The 7,095-nt window shown below is 34.1% G+C and overlaps 2 pseudogenes; one reads left to right on the top strand and one right to left on the bottom strand.

Annotated features, from left to right (window-relative positions):
• Positions 1–549, top strand: LOC144432056 (thiamine pyrophosphokinase 1 pseudogene; annotated as a pseudogene).
• Positions 550–3,352: 2,803 nt separating this feature from the next.
• LOC120341298 (uncharacterized) overlaps positions 3,353–7,095 on the bottom strand; it is a 33,191-nt pseudogene continuing 29,448 nt past the window's right edge.

The raw sequence follows: 7,095 nt of genomic DNA, 5'->3' as shown, positions 1-7,095 counted from the left end.
ATGCCTGATTTTGTGTGTGGCGATTTTGATTCCATCCGCCCTGAGGTGAAACAGTTCTATGAAAGTCAAAGCGAGACAGTAGTAACGCAAACACCTGATCAGGATGCAACTGATTTTACGAAAGGCTTGCGTTTGATAGCAGAGAGACTTCATCAAAAAAACCTTGATATTGATGTTATTGTAGCATTAGGCAGGAAACAGGATAAACTCGACCACAGTATGGCAAATATTGACTCTTTATACGCGGCAATGAAATTTTTACCACGATGTGTTCGAACTTGTTTGATATATGATTCGTGTTATATATGCTTGTTACCTATGGGGAAAAGTGCAATTGAAGTAAATACTGGTATGGAAGGCGATTGGTGTGGGCTAGTACCGATTCGTCGTCGAGTTACATTGACAACAACAGGATTACAAAAAAACTTCAATAATGATAAACTCGAATTTGGAGGAGTTGAAAACGTGTCCAATAAATTAGATGGATCAGAAGAAGTAATTGTTGAAACCGACCACCCACTTGTGTGGACAATGCATTTTAAAGCATAAAAATATTTTTTTCGTTATATTAGTTTATTTATATGTTTTTGTGTAAACTTTCAGTTTCTTTTTGTAAACCTCTTATCTTATCCTAAATGTGTTAAGTAACTGTGTATTCTAAATCAGCGACTCTCCTTTTCTTCGTCTGATTTGCATTTGGAAATTTTTGTGTACGTGAGTATTTTTAAATATTCCACTTTTAGACAATCTTTAGGTTAATTTCATTATTATTATAGATATACAATGTTCAAAAATGGTTAAAGTGATCATGTGATGTCAGATTCATATTATGCTATGGGTTAGAAGGTCAGAATACTTATATTACTTTGGCTATAATACAGAAGATTAGAGTAATCATATACATTGAGATTGATTGATTCGACTAGAATTCGATATTTTATTTCAACATAAGCCAGTGTCGAAAATTTTTTTCACAAAGCAGTGGAAGCAAAAGGATAAAGAGTAAGTATGAGAATTTAAATCGCTAAGTTATGCAACACTTTAACATTTTTATTGCCAAGTTATTCGTCCAAAACTGCAACCTATTATAAATATTAACTTATCTACGTTTCAACCGCCATTATTAGAATAATTACTGTTACACTGCACACAACCCAGTTACTACTAACTACTTAGAATATTCAGTCACGGTTTTTAAACAATGCCTCGTTTTCGCGATTCGGAATTCTATTCGATAGTTTTTGGTGGTGATTCTCAAATTCAGTATGAATCGAATAAGTCAATCGTCATTTTGCCTTAGGAGCTGTAGTTTAATTGCAGTAATCAAAAATTGTCTAAAAATAGCTGTGATGAAACGTAACGTTTTCTGCGAGGGATGCGCTCGTACACTCGTGGCGCGTGCCTTCGGCGAACCTGTTGCTGTGTACGTTTCTCGTGCTAAAATGAACGTCGAACGTGCATTTTGCGCTAATAGTACCAGTCACGTAAACTTTTTTACTGCTCACATGCGGATATTCAGGACAGCGGCTGTTTTGCTAACAGCTAACCTCAGGATAGCTGTCTAGAAATCTTGTATATTTGTTTTGCTATGATGTTCTTGATCTACATACTGCGATATAGAATTTAATATTCAAATCTTGAGAAATGTAGAATTTATATTATTGAATAAATTCAACGTATTTCCCAACTTTTGGGAATTTATTGTATTACATTGACAAAAATATTTGTCCGGGCTGTTTTCAACACAGTTTGAGTCATATCTGGCCCGCGGTCAAAAAAGTTTGGTGACCCCTGCTCTAGGGCCCAAGGGTTGCCATACGCCAGATTTTTCCCTGACATGTCCGAGATTTTAGTGGTCAAATTTGAGTCAGGGAGAAATTAAAGTGCTGAAAGGTCATGGATTTTCTAATACAGTGAATCCCTGATACAAATCCTCGAGTTTTTAGATATTGCACATCCACGAAATCTAATTTTCAGAGATATGTCACATGAAAGCATTTTTGCGAAACTCGGATTGCGTTGCATTCAGATATTTGTGATGTCACATATGACCTGAATTGCCAGCATTTTGTAATAGGTATTTTGTTCGTACTATCTGTACTTTATTCCGTGCCAGGTTTTAGTCACCAGTGCTAAAGATTAAGCAACAATTTGGCTCCTTTCGATTTGTTCTGTATTTATTCTATTCTCACGAGAAAGCGACGACAACTTGTACCTTTGGTCCGCTTTGGATACATCGTGCATTTATACCATATTATAAGTGTTTTGGTTGCAAAATTGGTCAACGTGGTACTTTTGTCTTTCCAGATATGGTAACCCTACTCTAGGCAAAGTTTTCTCAGTCCATTCAGTGCGTAACGTCAAGCTTCGTCACGTCAAGATCTGTTTGGAACGTTGTCCTGTCAATACTTTAATAATGTTCTTGAAAATACCACGACTCTCATTGATCTCTTCTGCAACCCAGCGAAGAGTCGGTACCCTCCAGTTTAAAAAGCCCTTGGAATGCTCCCTTGGATGAAAAAATATCTGATGACCGCGTAATCTTTAATTCAAAATATTCGGTTTGACTTTTTTATAGTTTCAACTTCAAGACATTGTTACTGTAGTTCTCAAACTTTTTTGCTCGCGGCGCACTAAGCAAAAAAAATAATTTGCGGCACACTTGTAAAAAATAAAGTTAGCTTTGAACAAATTATTCAGCAAATGTTAATGCGATGTGTGACAACAACCCTCGTACTACAACGATAAGGCAAATGCAATAATATTTTCAGTCGAATACTGGTCTCACAAGCTTGCCCGTTACATGCATGTCATGTGTAATGCGAATATCTTATTTTCTAAAATTCCAAAAAGCTCCGCGGTACACCTGAGAATCACTTGCAGCACACGAAGACGAAATCCTTGCTTTGCTAAGATTTGAGGAATGGCGAATAGTGCCGTACTTGACTTGGTGTTATATTACAGAAGTGACTCGGATCGTTGCTGTTACTGCAGTTGTGAGTCGGACCATTTTTCAATTTCAATTCACGCTGTCACAAGACAGGAACTTCTAATAGGGCAGTTCCGGTAAAACAGCGCGGTGACACTGAACTAACTCGTAACTGTCTCGTAAAAGCGGGGTTTGCAGTCACTGTTATAACTGCTGTCTTTAAATGTTGGTGCTTTTTTGGAATCGGTAAACGTGTTCATATATTTGAGCATAGCTCTCTTGTTAATATTCAATTACAATCAATTGAAAAAAATTACAAAACAATAAGTAAAATTGGTACTCCTGAAGTATGTGCACCAAGATGTCGCATAACCTGAACCCTAACCTGGTATACAACCTGAGTTCAGGTTGTGCGCCATCTTGGTGCGCATACTCCAGGAGGTCCGTAAAATTTCTAAATATTGATAAATTTTTAAAACGCAGAAATAACACAACTATATAAACTATAAAATTATTAAGACATATGGAGCAAATTGCAAAACATTTGTCATGGTATACATTTCACGCGGCACCACGTTTTGTAACTCGTTGGATATATCGAATTTAAATTTTTTTCATAAATAATTTTGACGCGAAACAAAAAAATATACTTGTTACAAACTGATCAATCATGAGGTATTTGGAAATGTTAATAGAAGAAGTACAAAAGGCCTGATGAATTGTCGATTACCTTTTAGCATTGACGATAAAATACATCGAAATTAGATTAGATTCAAATTGTGGTGAATTCTCTATTATAGCATATTCGCTTTTAATTTTGCAGTGATTAGTACAGAAAAACCATTAATATGTATTACAGTTATGAAATTGTTGCTTCTACAACTAAATTAAAGTAAAATAATAGATAGAAATATCTGTGCAGAAAGTAGTGAAATTTGAGAAAGGGTGGCTTCCGGTTGAATGGCGCTTCCGGTTGTTGTTGACTCTATTTCTAAAAATAAATTTGTTTATTATGATATGCATTTTTACTATCAGGCATTGATATCAAGTGGTCTTTGTGTGTATTCAATATTGAAAATACTGCCATTTCACGTCAATTATTTTTATGTAAGAGCATGGTATTTGTGAGGACAGTATTTTTTATTCGAAAATATGTAGCAGTTATTTTGTACCTAAAATGTACATATTTTTACTCTTTTCGAACTTAACAGATATATCGTACCAAGGTTTGTTTGAAAAAAATATCAATAGCGAACCTAAACTTTTTCAAAAATAAAGCTTATTCCAAGTACATCAAAACCTATTCATACTAAGAAGTGTAAAAGGATGTAATTGGGACTAAATTCTACAAAGTTAAATTAAAGTAGAATAAAATGTGATGTGTACTGGCGTATTGTAGACGAGAAAGAAAACTATTTTATATAACTTTTTCTAAATGCTTCAAATCACACAGTTTTGACAGCTAAATTGTGATAAATCAACTACCTTCTTCAGGCTCCTCTGTTGGGATTGGCGTCGTAATGATTTTCGGAGATGTTTTTATTGTGGTTGATTCAATAGAAGAACTTGAAGTAATCACTGTTATGCAAAATGGGTGAAATTATAATATGATTTTCTCAAATCGTGATTACCAGCAGGAAACTTTTACACAGAGTTGAATCAGTAAAGCGATTGTCAAACCGGTCCAGCCTGTAATTTTGTTTGCCATTTTATAAATAAGCCCAGCTGGTTCACGCATACATGAGTATGTATATATATATAATCATTCAACAATTTTTTACAGTACGTGTCGTTCATATTAAACTGTTTAATTTGTTTATATGTATACATAAAAAACATAACAAAAAAAATGTAAATAAGAGTAAAGTAAGCCAAGAAATGTTTGGAAATATTATGAAATCCCATATCAGACATACCACTGTCTTTTAATTTTACATAAACTTATCTGCATTATTTTCTATGTAACGTACCTTGATCGCATATAGTCCCATTATACCCGTTGACGCAAGTGCAAAAGTATGCATTGACACCATCAGTACAAATGCCATCATTCTGACATGGATTCGGAGAACAGTCATTGATGTCTAAACGCGAATAATCATAAATGCTATTTTTTTGAATTACGGGAAGTGTATTTAAACATACCTATTTCTTTCCATCCCTTCTAACTCATTTAGTCCGCCGTATTACACACATATATATATATATCATATCGAATACATTTTCACAAATTTTATTTTAGTGTGATTACTAGTTACGGCTCAAATTTACTATTACTGTTAGTTAGACAGTAAGCCGAGCGTCTATATAGATTAAATATCGAGATTAACTACTTTCACATGTAAATAACCCTCATAACTAGAAATGCAACCACTAGACAAGAACAAGAAAAGGAATTAAATTCATCTGAGCAAATCCTATTCTTTTGACATGAATTCGAAAAATAATCATCATTGTCTGAATGTCAACAACAGAATTTCGTTATTGACCAATTGAAATTATCAGTCTTCAAGGGACTTGGATGATTGAAATAATTCCCTCAGTAAGATAATTATCCTATTCGATTTAGAAAATGTTTGAAATTACAACGTCACAATATCCCTGATAAAATCAAGCAGAATATTTAGGCAAGGCCTTTCAGGAGAACTATTATTTCCATATTAGTTATTGATTATAAATAAACTTATGCCAAATCTGTCTACTTTACGAAGAACCGAAATCCAAACTGTTGGATATATTCTTGCTTGAATCATTTACTTACTTTGTTCACAGGTTACTCCTGAATAACCTTCTAAGCATAAGCACGAAAAAGAACCAACTCCGTCTGTGCAGTTCCCACTATTCTGGCACGTGTTTGGTGAACAGTCGTTTATGTCTAAATAAAGATGTTTAATAAAGATGTTCATGGAAGCCTGGGAATTTCATGGTTTGATAGTAATGGGATTTAGACAGTATTGAGGGTGAACAGTATTACAATATGATTGCAATCGCTTTTTACCTTCTTCGCATATCTCTCCCGAATATCCTTCCGCACAATTGCACGTAAATGCGTTGATTCCATCTAAACATTCACCTCCATTTTGACATGGATTTTCACTGCAGTCGTTAATATCTGTTAAAATATATCCCGTGGATTAGGGTGAACCTTTTTTTATAATTGGTTCACAGTAAGCCTGTAGCACTGTGTGATACACGGAGCCGGCCAGAATTGATTATTATGAAAATAAATTGAATATTTTTTTCGAATCCACTAAAAACGAATATGAACCTTTGTAATTTAAAAAACTAACTAAACAAGCCATTAGCGAACTATAAATTATTACGGCTAATACGGCCTGTATGACGTGGCCGCGTGATCATTGTTTTTAAGCCCCAAAAAATTCAAACGTATAACGTTTTTTGTTAAAAGAGGATGGAAAAGGGGCAAAAAAATATTTATTCGAAAACAAAAATTATATTCAACCTTTTTCACATAATTCTCCTGTGTAACCTTCAATACATTCGCATATGAAAGAAGCTACGCCATCAACACAATTGCCTTCATTTTGACAAGGATTCGAAGAACAATCATCAATATCTTAACACAAAATACAAGCAATAAAATTACAATTACCATTCATAAATTGCCATACTGATATGTACCAGTATCCAATTTGTTTTCTGACTTATTAATTGAACAATGATTTTTATGTTTGGATGTTTTTCGCCAGTCAGGCATTGATATACATATATTTATTCCCAGAAAAGAGGATATAATGAGAATATTAATAATACTGTTAGTAGGATGACAATTTGTGACTTTTGCAGGGAACATACTGAAAATGAAAATGTCATTAATTTCAAACTATCACACCAATCGCCAATCTTGGGTATAAATTGAATTTGGCGTCATTACAGATAGGCGACACCCTTTTGTGACTCACACGGATTTGGTGTACATTCGTCAATATCTATCGCACACCAATGGATTATTATGATATATAACTGAACATGAATATTGATAGTTTGGAAAAAGAATTAATGCACAAAGTGAAATTGTAGAAAATCTGTATACTCCGTTGATTGAAATTACTATTCGTCGGATTTGAACTACGTTCTAAAATTTGAATCTTTTGTCGTTGAATTTTGATGGAACTCGCGACTCTTACAACAACAACACAAATAAT

This window comes from Styela clava, chromosome 14 (genome assembly GCF_964204865.1).
Source record: "Styela clava chromosome 14, kaStyClav1.hap1.2, whole genome shotgun sequence".
Classification (NCBI taxonomy): domain Eukaryota; kingdom Metazoa; phylum Chordata; class Ascidiacea; order Stolidobranchia; family Styelidae; genus Styela; species Styela clava.
The sequence above is the reverse complement of the archived record's forward strand: the minus strand, read 5'-3'. Positions and strand labels throughout refer to the sequence as shown.